The 21,088-nt window shown below is 41.2% G+C and overlaps 1 protein-coding gene across 7 annotated transcripts in view; it reads left to right on the top strand.

The window, feature by feature from the left end:
* GRB10 (growth factor receptor bound protein 10) overlaps window positions 1-21,088 on the top strand; it is a 151,379-nt gene that overhangs the window by 96,130 nt on the left and 34,161 nt on the right. The gene's annotated exons all lie outside the window — the stretch shown is intronic.

Here is a 21,088-nt window from a genome sequence, read left to right as displayed (position 1 = left end):
GCTGTTTCTTAAGAAAAACTTGCATACAAGCTATAGACTCAGAATATTGAATGCAAACGAAGATTAAACATAATGATGCTTAATTTAAGGTTTTCTGCTTGCAGGTTATACACAAGGATTAAAATTAGAGATTGGAATGAGCCGTTCTGATTATACAGGGTTTGCGAGGTGTGAGTGAGAACTGATTCCCTTCAATCCTGTTGAGCCTCTGGGAGCAAACAGGCAAATAGCAGTTGCAGCCTGCACTGCTGAGCCCTGAAAGCTCAGAACACACGTGATGTGAAAGAAATGTTGCCTTTGGTCAGCCCCTGTGTAGGGGACTTGAGAGGGCCCCAAGTTAATGTAGTCTTGGATTTCAGAATGGAGCGGGTATTTTCTTTGCCGACTGTGTGAAACACTGGGGTCGCTGGGGAGCTGGGATGTCTGATGTGACTTGATAAGGAATGAAGTGTTGTTGGTATTGTTGCTCATGGAACAGCTCAGTTTTGCTTTTCAGTAGTTTTAAAACGCAACCCTGCAACTATAAAAGTGTTAGTGGTTATGCTAGAGGAACTTAAAGATCAAGTCAAGCACAGAACATGACAATTCGCATATCATATTGCCAAGTCTTGGGTATAAAGAAATACCCAAGCTCTGTTCAAGCCCTACTACATTAAAACTTTTGCCCAGTATATTATTACCTATAGGGAATGGATGCATGTGTGAATGAATGAGTCAGAAAAGGAGCTTTCAGGCCATAAAGCTTGAATTATGTTTGCAGCTGAAAAAATGGGTTGTCTTTTCTTATATGCAAAACTTTATTCATGTAGCTGGAGTTTAAGCCATATGTTTCTTGTTAAGACACTTTTGACCCTTTTTCAATATTTTTCCATCCAGTTGCCCCCACTTTTTTCAACAAGCAGTTTGCAACATTGCCTATGCACTGCTCTGCATTTGTTTCATATTCTTTCTTGACCCAGCGAAGAACTATAAAAGCAGTAAAGCACTGAAAAATAGCCGTAATAAACCACTTTTAATTTTCTTGCAGTAGGTATTTGTTGTTGTTTCAAAATAATAACAAGCCATTTTCTTTGTTTTACTCAAAAAAGTGCACATATCGGGAATCATTTTATTTTATTCTTCCCGTGAGATCTGTTGGGCAACTGTACCAGTTTCACCTCTGCAAGAAGCAGTATCCCAGCTCTGGCTGTGCTGCCACACAGGCACCCAGTGCTGTTTCTAAAGCTGGTGACCACAGGAATGCACCCCAGAAGCCACAGAGCAGTGAGAAACAAGGGGTGTACCATAAGACCATGGGAGACGTGGGCATTTCTGCAACTGTGGCAAAGTCCACGCCAAATCTACGTGAAGCCCAGACCTCTCACCTGATCTGCCCATTGCTTGTGTGCTGTGATGGTCTTTCTTCAAAACCAAAAACACATGTAGGCAAATGGGACAATCGTTTAATGGAAAGCATCAATATATCTGTCTTGGATGTAAAACTGGAATATTAAGTGTACTGAAAACATTCCAGGTTTATTCTTCTGTGTAAAAACAAATAACAAGCATTGTAGACTTTTTAAAGCATGTAGGGAGCTTGATTACACTGACATACAATTTAATAGCAAAAGACTGAGAAAAGCAATTACTCTAAACCTTCAGATTGTTTCAAAAGCTATACTGCATTGAGCAACTTCCACAGTCTGGGGGATGTCTAATACAGTGGTGTTACCAAACGTTTCATAAAAATGAATTGTAATTAAACAGATACATCTCCTAAGAGGTTCAGTGCTATGATCCTTTATTACAATTCTGCAGATGGAAACAGCCCATTTTGAGTTAAGTTTTACAGGGAGAAATTTTAGGTGTCAACCTGATTCTAGTGAATGGCAGGCAGTTCTGTAAAAGCACAGTTGAAGTTTTAGTAATATGGTCAGCCAGCTTGTGAGCACGGGGATGAAAAGAACTGACTAGCTGTGCTGTTCAATCACCAACTACTTAAGAAAAAACACAACTGCATATCATCATAATTTCATCAGCAGCTCATGTGGTGAGCAAGACAACTCAGATGTCTCATGTTTGGAGAAATGATGACCCTTTGAGCAGTAGCTGCCAAAAAGCTCTTAAGTTCTTTTTCAAAACATAAAGTAACAAGTAAGCAGTTGAACTGAGAAAATTTTGTCCATGAGCTATGGCAGGAGAAGGCCGGCTGGAGAGACCAGTGCAGGACCAAGCGTTTCTTTCTTTACCCTGTGCCTCCCTGTCCTTCAAGTACCACCCGTCTGCCTTCACCCACAGTGCCTGGCCACCAGCCAAGTGAAACTTCAGCAGAGCTCCGCCGCCACCTCACCTCTCTTGCTTTCTGCTCTGGGAAGGGCAGCTGAAGGCAGGAACAGGAAGGAAATTCTCGAGGAGACATCATGGGGCATTGCACGGCCCTTTTTCCCCACGTCCGTGTTTGTACGATGCGTGCACACCTACAAACGTGAAATCTCTGCACGCCTTGCAGGTGGGGAGAAAGGACAGCTGAAAGTTTTTAAACATCATTTACCTAACAGAATAAATATGTTTGTGTAAGAAAAATTATAACCAGAAAATTATACCAAACCGAGACCAAGCATTTGTCTAAAAGATTGCTAAAAACATCAGACAGCTAGGTTACCACTAATTGAAGTCCATCTTTGTGTTGCTGGTATAAACTAAGAACTGGTTGGTAACTTAGGTTATAATTTCTGGTTGTGTACAAATATTTTGGAAAAAGTATGCAATAATTACATGTAGGTCACTGCGATGCCACAGGATATTAGTCTAAAGTATCTTGTGTGAGTCAATGAAGCTTTCAACTGTAAAAATAGGGCAAATTTCTCACATCCCCCCTCTATACAGCCCAGGCAATCTTCCAAATAGCAGTTTGATGTACCAAAATTGTTTACTCTTTTCTAGCAAATTAAACTCACAAATGGATATGAATTAATGTTATTCTTTTTCCAGATTTAGTTACCCTTCAAGGGAGCTCCTGTAAACAGACTTCTTAGTTTTAATTGTTTTAATTACATGTTACAATACATTTTTTGATTTTTCTTCCCATAAAGCTTTTATATTGGCTGTTTTGAAGACAAGGATGTTGATTTCCAAAAGAGAAGCTGCATAAATATGTGAACTTTTGAATAATGAAAACTTCATGTGCTGTTAGATTTTGCATGTGACAGATAGCAAATTTTGTACTTAATCTTTTATTCAAATAATGTTTAACAACGTGACTTGGTGAAAATAGATGTTGGCAGCAGGATGTTCAACAAGTCTTTATTTCCTCTGAACAGGCCAAATCCCATCAGTAGATTAACCTAGACAATTCCTTAGGTCCAGCTCCAGGCACTCCTTTGGCCCAACTACAAAATATGGGTTTCCATGACTGTGATATATCATGTTGTTTTCCTCAAAGCTTTCTTTGAAAGAAGAGTTTTAAGCTAAATAAAAATAATGAAAACAAAAAAACCACATAGGTTACTTCGTAGCATGTTTAATGTGTTTAAATTGAGGAAGATCAGGCCTCTGCTATAGGGCTGTCATCTCTCTATAATCATAGAATCATTAACGTTGGAAGAGACCTTCAAGATCATCTGGTCCAACCATCACCCTACCACCAATGTCACCCACTAAACCATGTCTCTAAGCACCACGACCAACCTTTCCTTGAACACCCCCAGGGACGGTGACGCCACCACTTCCCTGGGCAACCCATTCCAATGCCTGACTACTGTGAGAAGAAATGCCTCCTAATTTCCAACCTAAACCTCCCCTGATGAAATTACATCTTTGAATCTCTCTCTCTTATTTGGTGAAGTAATGCTTTCCCAAACGAGATGACCTAAGTTCGATGGACAACCACTAAATGAGACGTGTAGGAGACGTCCCATTTCTTGTCGTCTTGTGACCTGTGTCACGCGAACGCGTTGTCCCATTACTCCTGAAGAGATCAGGGAGTGAGCTCATGCGGTTTGGAAAGTCTCAGTAGCTCGTTACTGACGATAAGACTAACGAATAACTGAAGAGTAATGAGCCCGCTGGACTACACTGCGGGCAGCCAGTCTTCAGCGCTGTCCGTGGGCGCGTAGGCTTTTTGGCCAGGGCCTTGCAGGCTGCCAGGGACCAGGATGAGGACAGATCCAAAGCCACTATTTCTTCTTCCTTGCGCCTGTTGTATCATGAGGCTTGGTAGGAAGAAACGCGTCTCTTCCTTCTTGCTTTTGGGAAGTGCCAGAACAGTAGCCGTAATCCCAACACGAATTACTGGAAATATGAAGAGCGTCTCACATTCAACCCCCCGAGTATGCTATTTGTTGGGCTTTTTTTTTTTCTGCTGTTTGTTTTTAATGACACAAACCTGGCCTTGCTCCCGGGAGCGTTTTGGCTCTCTACCCGTAAGCAGCGCTCCCATGGCGTGAGCGTGCTAGAGGCCGGCTGCGTGCTGGGGGGACGCACCGCGAGGGCTGCCTGGACCCAGACCTGCGCTGGCAGCCCTGAGGGACTTCACTGCCACACAGCGATGCTTGCAGCCGCCTTAAAAAATGGTTTACAGTATAGTGGCACCATTGCAATTAGCCTGTAGGACTGCCTTGTGTAAATATTGAGCAGCCTGTAGCATAGGCTGTAGTAGCTGTGCGTTGGCATGTTCACATGAGGTTTTTTGTATGCACATCTTAGGTGTGCCCTTGCACGTTTTTTATTGAGTAACGTAACTCTTGCTGTATTTTGATAATAGCACAGTGAAAATAAAGCATAGCTATCCTCTGCTTTGATCAGGAGTTGAAAGAATTGAGAAGCTCTCAGGCTGAGAGGGCAGGGAAAAATTACGGAGTCACAGCGTGGCTTGGGTTGGAAGAGACCTTAAAGACCATGTAGTTCCAAGCCCCTGCCATGGGCAGGGATGCCAAACGAGAAAAAGATGAGAGAAATTCCAATGCTTAGTGAGGCAGGCAGAAGTAGGTTTTGGTATAAACATCAGTGCAGTAGGGAATTAAAAAAACAACAACAACACAGAACTGTGTTGAGTGATTCTAATTATACTGTAAGTGAGTGGCTGAGATGAATCAGAGATGTCATAACTTTATCAGTCATAAATGATAGCCTTTAAGGAGTGACCCAGCATTGTGGGTATAGCTACGCTGCATCTAAGCTCTCCTTGCCCTCTGTGCTGTCTGGACTCAAGGTGTGGATTCAAGTCAACCTTAGTCGTCCTGTATGAAAACCTTTTGGACCTCGTCTGCCCAGTAGAGCAGATGCAAGAGAGCACCAGCTCAGAGGTTAGAGCCCTCAACTTTCCACTGCTGCATATCCTACCTGGTCTTGCAGCACCGTGCTGTTCCCAACAACCAGCAGATGAGTTGACTGTGAAGTCATTTCTGAAGCCTAAGGCAGCCCTTACAGAACTGGGCTGGCACCTGCGGCCGAGCTGCACGTGATCTCCTGGTGTGGATACTGCGGACACACGTAGTGCAGGGCTGGGAAGACGCCCAATTTTTTGCTTGCTTGTTGGCATCCACTTCTAGAGTCAATAGGCAGAGCCAGCGTTCAGCGTGTTCACTTCCAAACCATCAGAAGGGCAGTTGCATAAGTATTAGTAGTAATGTTCATTCTCAGCAGGAAAGAAGGTTATTTAGGCTTGCAGTAATTACCTGGACAGTGAAGTGTGCCCACATTTCAAATGGAAATCTGTTTGAAACTTCTGTCTTCACTTAGGCGGTGTTTGTGTGTGGACGCGCAGAGGAAGAATGAACTTGTGAGTTCATTGGTGTGGTAATTGGATGTTTATGCATTCCTCCAAAGCTTGCATGTATGTTTTTGTTCCATTTCCTAAATGGAGGGGATGTTAGATGGAATTTAATAACATTTTTGCATTAGAAGAATACCGTTGAGTTAATTAAATCATTGTGGGACAAGTTTCAATTCTTTGCTCTCTTGATTTATGGTCTCCAATAATCAAAATCTAACTATCAAATTCTTACTGTATTATTCTTTCTCCTAATAGGAGTGCAGAATTGCTGTTCTAAAAAGTGATTTTGTTTAATTAACGTAAGTACCTTCAGTCTTTGCTTCAGCCTGGCTGTAATCTGAACATCATTTACAAAATGTACATAAAAGCAGGTTAAATCTGAACTTGTTAAAAGGCAAGCCATCATCGATTCGCAAAAGCTACATGTCATGTTTCTCCGCTGGCATTAGGACTGCTTATTCCCTCCAATGATGAATCCTGCTGCTGCCAGGGTTACTGGAGCTGGTTTCCTCTGCTGCATTTCAGGAAGCAAGAGTTGGAAACGTCTTCATGATGGCATGAAGCATAAGTGTTTGTTTTTTCTCCTGTTGCTGAGGGGGAAATGAGTAGTGCTTGGAAGCAAAATGGATTAACCATCAGCTGGGAGTTGGGATATGAGATCCCATGCTGAGCAGAGAATGTTTCTGGGTGAAGTGGATAACACTACTTTACCCCAGCAGACTTAAGCGAAATTTCATCAACAGCAAAACAAAAAACGTCCCTTGAATTTTTGTGGCGGGAGGGGGTGAAGGTGGGTAAGAGTTTTAAAATCGTCATTTGTTCCTCACCAAACAGATGCCACTTTAAAGCATCCCGATCTTTCCAGCCCCCCCCTTTTATCTGCCCAGACCTCCTGTCTGGCCAGAGGGAGAAACTGCTCATCTTTTTGGGGATACATAGGTATGGCACGTACCCGTTCACAATGGATGGTTTCGACACCGCTCTCCACTGCACGCATGCAATGTCAGCAGTGCGTGAGGTGCTTCCAGAAATCTAGGCATATCGTCGACCCCTGCACCTCGTATTTGCCTCCAGAAAAGGCATTTCAAAAGCTATGGTCAGGCATACTGAAGCATGCTCAACAGTCCTGGAGGGGCTGGGCACGAGGAAACAACTTCATTGCCTTCAATGTCTGTGCCCTGCAGCCACAGGGGAAGCTTAAGTTACTGTGGGGTAGTCTTGCACACGTTTCTCTGCTCACCATGTCGTTCACCTTCCAAAATCATGTTTCCCACTATCTTGCCAAAATAGGCAACAAGAATAGGAACAATCCATCCCTAAGGAAAAATTATTACTTAAAAAAAAAAGAAATCAACAAGTGAGGTGCAAAGGATTACAGAAAAGAATATTCTAAGCAAAGCAACAACATTCTGGTAGCAGAAAAGCGAGATTAAATTTTTACAGACAATTTGCCCTCGGGCTTCTGTGAGTCATTTTTGAGCTTGTCCTTGCCTGCAAGCTGTTAAGAGCAGCTAATTACTCCTAAGTAACTTGTCATACTGTTGCTGGTCACACTTATTTTCCCTATTGCCTACTAAAATCCACAGAAAGCGAACAAACCACAGTATTTCCAGACCTTATAAATACCTTTACAGATGTTGGCAGCCTTTCCCATTCCCCAAATACTCAGTTGACCTTAACCAAACTAGATGTTGTCTGTGATAAGAGAGGTACACAGTTTTAGCATTGAAAGATACCTATTATGCTTCAGATTAAGAATATTCTTTACTAATTTGTCCCGAACTCCAGATTAGTGTTGTTTTTAAGAGTTTTAAATACATATAGGAGGATAAATTGCTTGCAGTACTGTAGCACACCTTGCAAATGATTTGTGGAGCACCTTGACAAGAAATAGACATTGGATATGTAAGGATTACCCTCCTCTCCGTTAGACATCGAGTTGAAAGCTAACGTTACAGGAACAGCAACACCTAATCATACATGGAAAGCCTCGAATTTACTGCACTCAGAGTATTTTCCTGTGTTCCGTGCTGCTTTGTTCTGTGGATGTTTTTCATGGCTGACCTTTGAACTTTTTTCTTTAACATGCTGTCTAGCTTGGCAAAGCGATATAGAGCCTGTCCAAGTGGGACTGAGCCTTGGCTCTTGTGTTACAGCCTTGTCAAACGGGTGTCCTCTGACAGGCTGACTCAAATAATGTTGGACTGAAAAATGTCCTTGTTATGTTTGCAGCTAATGTCATTCTGCTTGTAGCATTTAAAAGATTCTAAATATATTTAAGAATTAATTTCATCCTCTGTGTGTTTCATGGGAGGCACTGAGGTTGGGTTTTATTCCTGAAAGCGGATCCCACTAATGTTTCTAATGCTCTTTGGTGAAAATGTTGTTTATACTTTTTGTTTATCTTTGAGCATCCTTATCCTTCATGATTCGCATCCTAGTCTGTTTTTTTTTCCCCCTGTGTTTTGTTTTTTACTAAACAGATGAAAAACATAATCCAGATCTTTCATCTTCTGAGAGACTAGCATCCGCAGGGACTGGAGTGCTTGTGAGCCGGAGCTGGCAGGAAAGTACTGCGTTCAGCTCCAAGGCTGGAGAATGTATATTTCTAACCATTTGTACAGTGTGACACATTTCTTAATATTTTCTAGGATATTAATAAGAAGGCAAAGTCTGTCAGGAGGCAGCCAGCTATATTTGTGCGAATGTACCTTCAGTGTAATTTCCCTTTGCTCTCAGTGAACATTTAGTTCTGCGTTACACTGCAAGTTACAAATGAGCATTTGCTTACAGGCTAATTAAACATAGCTTAGAGCAGTACTTAATTGCAACATTTACAGCAATACAGAGGAACGTAAAGCCAATCTGGCTAACAAGAAATTAACTTTGTACTCTGCACAAGGTTGCGCTAGCTGCTGCGTCTGTAGGTTTCGTTACTGATTGCCCTCTCATATTTGCCTGGAATAGCACTTGAGCAATTTCACTCTTTGTCTAGGAAAAATTTTTAGGATTTTAAACTACAGCAGGAAATTCTGCAAGAGGTGCGATGGGTTGAGGGCATGATGGACTCTTTGAGTGGGCAGGGAAATTGCTTGCACAGCAGATGCTGGCTTTGAGTGTCTCTAGCAGTTCATCCGTCGAACAGATGTCCAAATGGGTCTAAGTTGAAAGACTTTGCTATGTTGATGTATTACCATTAAAATGAAAGAACTGAAGGAACTTTATAAAGTTTCTATAGAAAGCTTTCTATATGTTACTTTTATCCCTTAAATAAATAAACAATCTAGTACCTCTGCAGATGATGAAATAAATTTTACAGCACTGTAAACACGCTCACATCAATTTCTCCTCTTTGCCTCTTTCTCAAGCTTTCTCTAGCATGCAGCTGTAAAAACTGTGGTTGCTAACTGATTCCTGTTGAGCAAAATGGTTGAGGATGATGTTGATGCAAAGGGCTTGTTTTGTCCCTAAATCAGAGCCTTACAAGAGCTAAGCTCCCCGTGTTCAAATGGCAGCCGTTGCAGAAGGGGAGACTAATAAAATTCCAGCAAAAATAATGTAAAAAATGTTTACAGTACCGGCCATGATTCACAGTGACTGCATTCCTTTATGAGCTTGCAGCAACCTCTGCTTTCTACATAATTTATTTCATCTCTACTACAATTGTGTGTCTTCTGAACGTACATCTGTATCAGGAGATGCTACTTAGAGACAATGTCTGAGTAAGGGTATTGATGAAGGAGAGCGCAGAGGAACCGGTTACTTCTCTATGTGAACTGCTTTGTTACTCCCTTTTAAAATCTACAAATGTAGGGAAAGAGAAACTGATTTTTTCCCTTAAACAGTGTGACAATATTTAAATGGAATTTCAAACCAGTCAAGTCTCACTGAGTTCAATAAATACATTAGTAGAAGTAGATGAGGTGAAGGTATTTAATTTCTGAGTTGATAGCAGCTTACATTGTGCAGCACCGCGTTGTGTGTCAATGGAGAACTCTCACCCTGATATAAAAGGACTTCTCCTATTATTTGTGTATAGAAACATTTCTGTTGGTGCAAAACTTTCACAAGGCCAGTTTTGCTGCAGTGATTTAGAATATCTTTTGAAAGACTCCTGAAGAGGCTAAGAGGTACTTTCCTTTTTCACTACAACCATATTTTGGGTTACTTTCAATGCTAGCAAGTGCTTGGGAAGGACGTGTTTGACTTTGTGAAACATGGTTGAAAGTTAGATTTATATGTTGCAACTGAACTACCAATATCTGGAATTAAGTACTTTGATTAGAGACTGAATTATAAGGAGTGTGCTTTTCATGTTATTCATTGTGCACTGGCATTATTTTTTTAGTTGCTGTAAAGTGGTATGTAAATGAATGAACATATCCAGCATAGTCGTGTATCTCAACTATGGGCAGCCCTTCTTGAATCTAAGCTTGCAAGAAGTTCAGATGAAAACCTCCAACTTTCAAAAAAGATTCTGGAATTTCTTGCTGGAGATGATCTTCATCTTTCTGCATCTGACTTGATACTGTGAATGCTGATGTCAGCAGTTGGCTGGAAGTCAATGTACAAAGTCACAAGTAAGCTCTGACAAGAGTTGGGTTTAATCACCCTTAGGTTGTCAGAGCCCTGCTGTCAGATTCGTTCCGGGTAGATATGATAGCCCCAATCTTTTACTATCCTTCTGCTCAAATACCTCTTCAGGTAGCTGCTTGCTTCATTTTAAAAATAACACTGAGTGCTACTTCAGAAAGGTGTTGCATTCCACATTGTGGTTCATTAGCCACATGTCTGACCAAGGGACCTTTGTGTGTGCTCCACTCAAAGTTATGTCACTCCATGGGGGGGACAAAAAGTTCTTTACAGAATTTGATCTATTTCCCTTTGAGTTTATTCTGTAGTAAAAGCAGAATAGGACTTCTTAGAAAGTTACTCTACTGAGCAAATCTTAGGTAGTATTTCTTTACACATACAGATAGAGAGACAAGGGAATGTAATATTATGCATCCATTTATTGTAGTTTTTCACCGTTAGACAGTCTTTGGGTGGGATTTATTTCTGTGATTGAGTATCTGATTTTGGTTGCTTGCCTGGGTGTTTCCTTTTAGTGGTAATAGAGGAATACCTTTCAAGAATATTAGTGACATTTCGGGGTAGCAAAATTATAGAAGAAGATAAATTGCATTAAAGGGCCTCTTTCTCTTTTCGTTGATTATAGTAGGAACCTAATTGATTAGTGAAGACCAGACTGAAGCGGCTAGTGACAACTGATGTGAATACCACCTCTGCACAGTTTGGATGGAATACAAAAAAGCATCTTAAACTGATAGTTTAAGATAGTGATCTATAATGGAGAATATCCTTTCCTTCCCTTAAGTTTCTGAACTTTCTTACTAGACCGAAATCTGGCCTTGTTTCTAAGTGGGACATTTTTGTTGACCATTCACCTGACTTGCTGACCTCCTCATCAGTTACTCCACACGGCAGAAGCAGCAGAATTTATCTATCTGGAGAGATGCTGGCAGCTGGGTAGGGATGATTTTTTTTTCTGTCATCTGTTAAGGGCCTCTGAAAAATGATCAGTTTATAACTAGATTCTTGTTGTGCAAATTAATTAAAGTCAGTGCTCTTCCATGTGCCTACTTAGTATTTTAGCTTTAGTATGTAATATTTGGACATCTGAGGTAGAATTTTCGACAGACAGATTTATATATACATGATTTGGAGAGGGATATGAACTTTCATGGACAGACACTTCTAGCCATCAGTACTTGATACCTTATAGTGGCACCAATTCTGTGAAAGAATGTGTCTGAGGAACAAACAGGAATCAGTGAGAAGGGGAAAAAGATATTCAAAATCAAGTAAGCCCATAGGGGAGAGTTGATAGCAGAAGTTTATGTGGTGAAATTTTTAAGGAATTTGACCACCCTTTCAGAAAGTAATGGCTTCTGATTTGCCAGCTGATGTTATGATAGGGAAAGCTACCCTCAGCATTTGTTTTGAGTAGAAAACCAAATGCAACAAACTTAAGTTGGTTTGCAAAGGAGGAGGGAATTCCCTGAGTTAATTATATCTTGACGTTAAAGTGTCAAAGTCATTAGGATGTTACCTTAATGCTTAAGATAAGCTAAATTTGTCCCCTTGAGGTGGTTTTCATGCTGAACTCTGTAATGAAGCTACCTGGTAATTTATCTAATCCGCTCTGTACACATGGAACATAATGGTCTTTACAGAGAAGGTCAGACTGTTAGGCTTAACATGGCACTGTCTGTAGGAGAGGAAATATGTGGCATCTAGGAGAGGATGAACTTCTTCAGTTATTCTCTAAACAGTTTTCATAGCGTAGCTTTCATAAGTTCATGCACTAGCTATTTGGTTACATTTCAAAAAGTGAAATTCATGGAGCATATGCGTTGGCAGAGCCTCTGCTGATGCAAATACAGCAACCAAACTTGGGTTATTTTCTGTGTGGTTGAGTGCCCGGAAAGAAGAACCTGCAGAACTCCGACAACGAGTCCACAAAACCACTCTTTATTCTAGGTTACACTTTGGGTCTTATCAATATCTGTTTGGCTGATGGATGTATGAGCAACAGTTGAACAGAAAATAGCTTTACTACAGAGTATTTTTCGTTAATATCTGCAGCAAGTGAAAATGTTTGTCTTTTGCAATGTGTAATCTTGTGCAATGAGATGGGAGAGTTGTGGAAGAGGCAGACGTCTCAATTTTCTATGTTATACAAAAGGCAAGATAGATTTTTCTCCAGTAAGAATTACTGTTACTGCTAAACCACCATTCAAAGACGTAACTTTCTGAAGCTGGAAAAGGCAAGAAAGTTTCCGTACATATAGCATTGTCTCTAAATGAATTAAAAAAAGAGTGATAATTCAGAATTCAATACATTTGTGGAAATAAAGATAGTTTTGTGTTGGACACAGAGCTAGAAATTGATGCAGTATTTTTTTTTAATGGACACTTTACATTTTAAAATAAAATAGCTTTGACATGTGTAAAACTATATTGTTAAGCTAAAAAAAATTCTACATATTGATTGAGCAGAGTGGTAGATGTTGTAAGTTGAAATCTATACAATGAAATTTGAGTGTATATTGCCAGTTTACGTAAATGGAGGACAGCAATAAGCATATACTCCAAAGCAAGTAGAACTTGGTTAATATTCAAGTTCATACCAAAACTAAGCTAGTGTATAAATAAAATAGAGCAAAACACTATTTTCATTCATATACGCTTATTTATTTAGAGAGTAAAGTCTTAGCTAGAAAGAAGTGTTAAATGTAGTATGTTGTCCAGGACCTTAAACTGAAATGTTTACTTATCTTCTGTTATATGTTGATCTAAGTTGTACTTTGGCCCTTTAAGCCTAGCCATCTTAAAGTTGTTCTTATACAGCTGGGTCTGTTTGCTAAGTGTGTGCCATATTTAAAATGGTTTATTTTGGATGGGAATGGAATTAACTTATTCATAGAAATAAAAGCTTCAGAATCAGAAAGATATCCAAAGGTTGGTCTACCTTCTGCCAGTCAATCTGGAAAAAAGAAAATGAGCTTGTGAAATGCAAAATAAATTTTACATCAGTGCTTTTACATTCTTTTTCAGTTTGTCTATGGTTCAGTTTAAGAAGGTTTCAATGACCTAAGTTTTTCTAAACATAATTCCCAATGAAGATCCATGATATAAGTGCAGAGCCATCAAAACTCTTTAAAAATTGTTTGTGCCAGGATGGAAATAAAGTTACCGGTGGCTTTGTATGGTGGATTTCTTTAACTTATTGACAATAATATAGGGAGAATGGGAAGAAGAAAGCATTCTTGAACATAATGACTTGTGTTATCTACAAGATATAAAAATACAAAGTCAAATCCCTTGTCATTGTCTTTCTGAGTCTTGCAAATGATTGATTTCTCCACGATCAGTTACAGTAATAAGGCCATTGTTCAAAGATTTCCCTTTTAATACCATGCAGAATTGGTTTCTAGGGAGTGTCTGTTGTCTTAAAGAAAAGATTCACCCAATATGTGTTCGTTTTCTCTGGGGATCTTTTTCATATTCGTTCGTCTATGCTAAACAAAGAAACTAGACATGTGAGCTATTTGAATATAAATGTCTTTCTAATGCAGCTAATTATTTTAAATGTTTGATGGGAATCTCACGAAAATTGTTGGATAAGCTTTTCAATTAGAGAGAGGACTCATTGATTGCATTTGCACTAGATGTTTAATTGGGTGGACAACACAGAATAAATACATTTGGAAGTTGTCTCATTATCTAATTTTAGGGGGATGCCTATAGGGAGGAGAAAGCTTTGCTTCCAATCAGCTTCAAAGATAAGATGGCTTAATTGGAAGCTGTCCTGACAGCTTCAGAGCAGCAGCAACTTCCATGTAAAATAATCTGAAGCAGATGTTGAATGAAGAAGTGGCATTTTCTTTCATGCCAGCTCTGACATCAAACCTCTAGCATTCTGTTATCTAATTTTATATCAGGAAGCATGTTGTAATTGCGACATTGGTTTCAGCACACTACCTCATATTTATAATTACATAGTTAAGTTCATCAGCCTTTGTCAAGTGGATTTTGAAGTGTTTCTAAACCACTTTGAACCACTGTAGCACGACTTGGGAAAATACTGATGAAACATTCTAGGATCCCTAAGCAGTAATCAAATTTCACTAGATTCTTAATACTTTTAATTAAGTACGTGTGTAACTGCACTATTTGTGTAAGAGATTAAAGGCTGGAGAAATGGGCTAACAGGAACCTTGTGAAGTTCACTGAGGGGAAGTGCCAAGTCCCGTACCTGAGGAGGAACAACGCCAGGCATGAGCACATGGCCACCCATCTGGAAAGCAGCTTGGCAGTAAAGGACCTTGGGTCTTGGTGCACACCAAGTTGAACAGCAATGTGCCCTTGTGGCAAGGGTGACTAAACATGTCCTGACCTGCGTTAGGCAAAGTGTCGCCAGCAGGTCAAGGGAGGTGATCCTTCCCCTTTGCTCAGCACTGCTGAGGCCACACCTGGAGTGCTGTGTCCAGTTCTGGCCCCCAAGTACAAGAAAGACATGGACATACTGGACAGAGTCCAGTGAAGAGCAACAAAGATGATGAAGGGATTGGAGCAGCTCTCCTTTGAGGAGAGGCTGAGAGAACTGGAACTGTTCAGCCCAGAGAAGAGGAGGCTCAGGTGGCATCTCATCAACATAAGTAAATACCTGAAGGGAAGATGCAAAGAGAATGGAGACAGGCTCTCTTCAGTGGTGCCTGGTGACAGGACAAGAGGGAATGGACACAAGCCAAAGAAACACAGGAGGCTACATCTGAACATCAGGAAGCATTTCTTTACTGTGTGGACAACTGAGCACTGGTAGAGGTTGCCCGGAGAGGCTGTGGAGTGTCTGACCTTGGAGATGCTCAAAAGCTTCTGGACATGGTCCTGGGCAACCTGCTCTAGATATCCTTGCTTAAGCAGGAGGTTTGAACAAGATGATCTCCAGAGGTCCCTTCCAACCTCAACTGTTCTGTGATTGTTCAAGTTTTATAATGTAAAACAGGGGTGGAAAGCATGATGGCTTTGAAACATGTCACTTTCCTGCTATGTCCTAATATTGAAGTTTGGAATTGTGACGATAAAGCCCACAGTAATTCATTTATGAATACTGAGTTTCTAAGAAGAGTAATCTTTTTACTTGGCACAGGCTGATTGCCTAGTGTGTGTCAGCATTATCAACACAATCTACTTAAAACATCTCATAAGAATTCTGTTAAAGTTTGCCTCATTTGTGGGGATTTCTCTGTTGAATGTTTGAATCTTATTTGACCATCAATAAGAATGAAATTAAGCAAAGGTAATAAATGTATAGCCAGATACCTGTTCTGCTTCATACCAGCAGAAACAGGAGACAGTGGCCTGATTTACAAACGCTGAAAACCTGGACCAGAGCACACAGAAGATCTCATGGGAAACCCTCAGCCTTGGAGGCACTGAAAATGAAATCACTCGAATGCTTATTCAGCTAATCATATGGGATAGTCCAGCTTTAGAATAAAATATTACTAGCTGGCAAAAAAGATGATGGGAAACATTTAAGGGCTGTGAAATGAGTTTTCTGTGATTCAGCGAAGCTTTGCACTGAAGTCTCTTTGATAAGTAGCAGTGGAATGCTGATACTGATGTATGCAAAAAAGATTTAAAAAAGGTCTGGGAGTATGATGAGAATATCTGTGGGGACATATTGATGTCAAGGTGAGAGGAGCTGCTTTTGAACAGGTAGCTGTGTCGGTCAGCAATACAAAGCAGTGTTCACATCTGGGGGAAGATATCCCAGTGATGTGACCTGCGGTAGGAGATGCAGAGAAGTGACATGTTGGTCAAGTTGTGAGACAGGAGGGATGGAGCTAGTCTGATGGAGTGGTGTGGGATGCATTGAATTAGGCTGCTGCAAACAGCACAGAGAACATGAGAGAGGAGGGGAGAGGCTGCTATTGCTCAGAGACTGCTCCATGGCCACGGGTGCTTTAAAACAGCTTGCGTGCATGCCTGCTGAGCATCTGATCCATTGTAGCTTTTGCGAAGTAACCTTCTTTTTAAAAGTTAGAATGAGCACTGCAGACTTGCAGCCTAATAATGCTGTATATAATGAGCTAAGTGCTTTGCTGTTGAGCCACTGCTGCTCCAGGAAGCGATGCTTGGAAACCTGGGTACACCTAGATGATAAGGGCGAGCTGCTAGAGGACGTTGTTGTGAGTATGATTGTATAGAGGACCATTCAGTTAGTTGCCTTTGTTTCTCAGCTTTTGGTAAAAACTAGCTGAATCTTTTCAGTTCCTAAGAGGCTGCGTTCAGATCCTAAGCTCTCCATTTCTGTAATGTCATGTATTGCTTGTTCGGCATCTTTTTAATTAGTGACATTTTATTTAGCCCAAATTAAATATGCCAGATGTAGCTGATTTAGTGGCTAACAATGATGAGTGAGGGGAGGGAGGGAGAGCTATCGTTATATAGCCTTCTGTTCTCAGGGAAGTTTTTTTATTTCTAGTTCCACAAGAGAAGTTGGAGTGGTAACCATGGCAGCAGGGAATTTGTCCCTGTGAGCTAGGCGAAGGGTTGGGTTGTGTGGGTTTTTTTGTTTTTGTTTTTTTGTTTGCAGTGCCCCCACTAGGAGGAAGGGGAATACAAAATGGCCTGGAGCGAGCCCTTGAGAGGGACCTCGGAGAGATGCGCTGGAGACGCTGGGCATGGAGTGAAACCTCCCAGTATTGTTGGTGCTGCCACAGCGTGCATGGGGCTGAAGGGGTGCGGCAGCGTGACGGGAGATGGGAAAAATGTCTTGGTAACATCAGTCTCCACGCCAGATGTTTTGGGGAGGGGTGCCTAGATGTTGTCTACTGATCAGTCCCTTGTATGGTTGCGTTTGGGTTTTCTCCACTATTTTTCTCACTTCTTTTCCACCGAAAATGAGTAATTCTTCTTTTCATTAGGTTGGAAGGGAGTGAGATTTGCATGGGGCTTGCAGCGTTCAGGAGAGAACATCTAGCTTAGTCATGACATATCCCCAGATTCTGCATCTGTCCTGGAAACTTTCGATAGATTGTTCTTGAACTTGGGGAAAACCATTGTTTTGCGCCGGTATCCAAATAATCTAAATAATTTACCATATAAATAGCAGAGCAGTTTTGTGGAGCAGCAACCAATTAAAGCAATTGCTGAAAATGCAAATTAATTATTTATTAATTTATTGGGGAGACGATAGCATGAGGCCTCCTCTCCCATTGACATAACCTTTCTCGGGCTCCGATCTGTAGGGGTTAATTCTGGTTGCACAGTTAACTGATGCTTACACAGTTGCACAGAAAGACGCTCCCAATGTGAGCAGCTCTGTTCGAAGCGTTATTGTGTGTGACAAACCGACCTATAAAACATCCTGAAAGTCGCAGGCAACGACAATCAGCCAATGTCCGTGGCTTGAAATCTCCGGCGTCCAGCGCCAGTAACGTGGGAGAAGACAGGACGTTCAGCAACATTTCTGAGTACTGAACAGTGAGGAAGGAGCTGATGGCCACGCATTAGCGATGCTTTACCACGCTGCCCCAGCTAAGCCTGCCTACCGCCGATTGCAAAGCATCCCTCTTCTGTTGTCGGAACAGGACGAACTCAGCCCTGTTGGGAAAACTGTTGTGGGTTGCAACTGAGGCTATTGAAGTGCAGGAAATTTATATTTCCAAGGTGCGCTGGAGCTCTTAGGCTTCTCAGCACGCAGGGGTCATTAGCCTGTGAGTTTTGTAGTGTATTTATACTTCAGGTCAGCACCGTTAAACAGTCGTTGTTCCTCACGTGCCCGGAGGTTATATACAGTCTTCATTAGGAGTCTTTCTCCAGTTTTTGCCTTTTCTTTCATTAGCTCACGTTACCCTTTTCACTGCCCTAAGTTGCTCTCATTTTCTTGTTTTCACTCTTCAGTTTGCTGTAGCCCTGTGTAATGTCCCTATGCGATGTATTGTACTTGACTCTTCTCTGATCAAGCTCTCAAGTTCATGGAGTTTTTCCCAAAAAGTTTCATTTTCTGTTTTGGTTTACAGCTTCCCCCTCTCGCCTTGTAGCTTAGTTGTAGCTTCCTGGACTGAGACATCGATGTTTCATTTGGATGTGGAGGGTAATAAGGTGACTCTTGGAAGGACAGATAATCGCTTCTTTTAATCCAAGACACCTCCGTATGTGTTGTGAAAACTCTTTTTATCTTGAGATTCTCAACTCTGGCAAGGAAGTGTCAGATTCAGGAGCTGGGGTTTCTGCTGAGAACTTGCTTTTATTAACTTATTTTTAATTTCTTTTAGCCTTCATTGCTGAAGAAAAAACCTTAGGAACTCTGCTCTTGCCCGCACCAGGGAAAAAGCTCAGAAGTCCTTAATTCCTTTGCTTTTTCACTCCTTGTGATTACATTTGCTTTTTTATGTAGTTAGTTTTTTGGTGGGGGGTGTAGGAACAGAAGGAAGGAAGGAGAGGGAGATACAGGGGTGGGAAGAGGGTCTGTCTTTGTCTTCCTCTGTGTTGCATTCTAAGGTTGTAATTTCTGACAAGCTCTACATCCTTTGAGTCTCAAAAATATGGTGTTTGGTTATATTTCTTTGTTACCAGACTAGGTAAATTGGATTGCAGTTGTTCACCACCGGTTTCATAACTACTAGTTCTTAATATAATGTGTTTGTTTTGTCATGTCTGGACATTCCCAATATAGCTTATTTGGCATCATCCCTGACTGTGGGGTCGGGGTTTTTGTTTTGTTTCTGAGATTGCATCTACCACAGTCAGAAACGCGGGATCTTGCTGTACTACGTAAGAGACAGTCGCTGCCCCAAAAAGTTTTCCTGTGTAGTGTTCTCAAATACTCATCCTCGGTTTCCAAAGACGTCTTCAAAAGTGGTCTCTGGTCCCTTTCCTAATCATATGTGGTTTGGGCAGCACGTGCAGACCAAGGGCCGGTGCTGAGTCCCGCTGTATGGACAACTTTTCACGGTGTTCCTGTAGTCTGCTCCGTAACCTCTCTGCTCCTTTTTCCTCAGAGGAGCCTGAAAGGGAGGGGGCAATGTGCAGACTGCCCGTGTGGAGGTTATACTCAGGCTATAGTAAATCATAGTGAGAAGCTAATTGTACATGGCCAGACTCTATACTGAGGTGGCTTTTTGGCTCAGAGCATGGCCGGGGCTCTCAAATGGCAAGTGCCCCAGCTGCAGTTGTCACGGTGTCCTCCTGGGAAAGAAGCAGCCGTGCAAGTCATCGGGACCTGCACCATTTTTCTAAATCCTAAGGAAGGCTGCTCCCCAGAGCCTTGTTACGCTGTCTGCCAAGCTTCAAATTAATGTGGTTCTTGTGGTTGAAAGCCTGTACAGCAAGGAAGATGTGGTAGTAATTCCTTTTCTAAAGAGTAATTTATAATGGCAAAACAATTTAAAATACTCAGTAACTAGCTTGGTTACTTAAGAATTTTAATAAAGAAATTATTATGGTTTTTCTTTGTATTACCCTTTCTAGGATTATTAGGGACTTGTATTGTGCTCGCAAGAACTTTTTTTAGTAAACCTTTCTCTTGGAGCAAATTCAGACGATAAATAATGCATTCTGTAAGCACAGCTGAGGAAGATTGCAAACTATCTGGGGATAAATTGCGCAATAAAGTATATGGCAGATAAAGGTTAATGCCAGCAACACCACTTAATGTCTTTCATTACATAATCAAAGGAGTGTAACAGTGTCTGTAACTATCTTTTTTACTTACATAAAGGATCTAGAAGCTAGAAAGGGTTTTTGCATGAAAAGCAACTGCTGTTGGGAGGAGCTGTGTGGAGCAAAAGGAACTCATTTGCAGACCGATCATCAAAAGTAATGGGAAATGCTGGGTGGCAGAGGACTCGGGCAAAGAAGAAAAGGCGATCTGTTGGTGCTGCAGCCACATGAAGAGTCTGGACCCCACGTTCAGGACTGGGTGAGCTGGCTGTTGCTGGGCCACCTTCCCACCTCTTGGTTTCGTAGCTGTTTCAAAGTCTGCCTGAATTCCTTCCCAAGCTTTCTCACCTCCAGTATCCTGCAGATACCCTGAAGCTTCAGCAAAATTCATAAAGGCCTATTGTTACTCTGTTGCAAGGATTGAAAATTAGTCTTTCTCCTTTATTTTACCTAAAAATTACCAGAGGCAAAGGAGGAATCGAGTGGGAAGACAGAAAAATGTCAAAAGGGTCAAATGGCTTAACTGAACGTGTGAGCATCAAACCAAAGAGGGAAAGAGAGATAAATAACTTTGGGGGATACTGACAGAAAACCAGTGTGTTGTCTGTATGTAGGCATGTAGCACTTAAAACTGCATTCTGCTATTTATTTGTAAAATATGGAAATTACAGGGTAGCAACTTGCAGTTTCCAAACCTTCAGCCTTCAAATATGTTGAGAACATGCTGGAATAAATCTTCTGTTACACAGGCAGTTCTTATGTCTTGAAAATGTTCTTGGTACAGTCTTTTCTTAAAAGTTCATGGCACAGTTCATTCCCTTATATGTAAACAGCTGAGATTCTTGAAGTTTCATCTCAGTAATGATGCAAGCCTAACCTTACACAGAGAGCTATTACTTGAAGCTTTGAGAAGATAGAAACAGTAAGACCAGATTTCATCAGGTGTTTCCATACCAAATGGCCATTTTCACACAAGGTTTCGAATGAGAGGAGGAAAAGCTTCAGTTTGTTTCCACAATATTCTGGTTTTCACAACGTTTGGGTTTTAAACTTTAATTGGACACCAAATGTTCTCATCGTGTGAGTTCTTCTGAATGC

Source organism: Anser cygnoides, chromosome 2 (genome assembly GCF_040182565.1).
Source record: "Anser cygnoides isolate HZ-2024a breed goose chromosome 2, Taihu_goose_T2T_genome, whole genome shotgun sequence".
Lineage (NCBI taxonomy): Eukaryota > Metazoa > Chordata > Aves > Anseriformes > Anatidae > Anser > Anser cygnoides.
The sequence above is the reverse complement of the archived record's forward strand: the minus strand, read 5'-3'. Positions and strand labels throughout refer to the sequence as shown.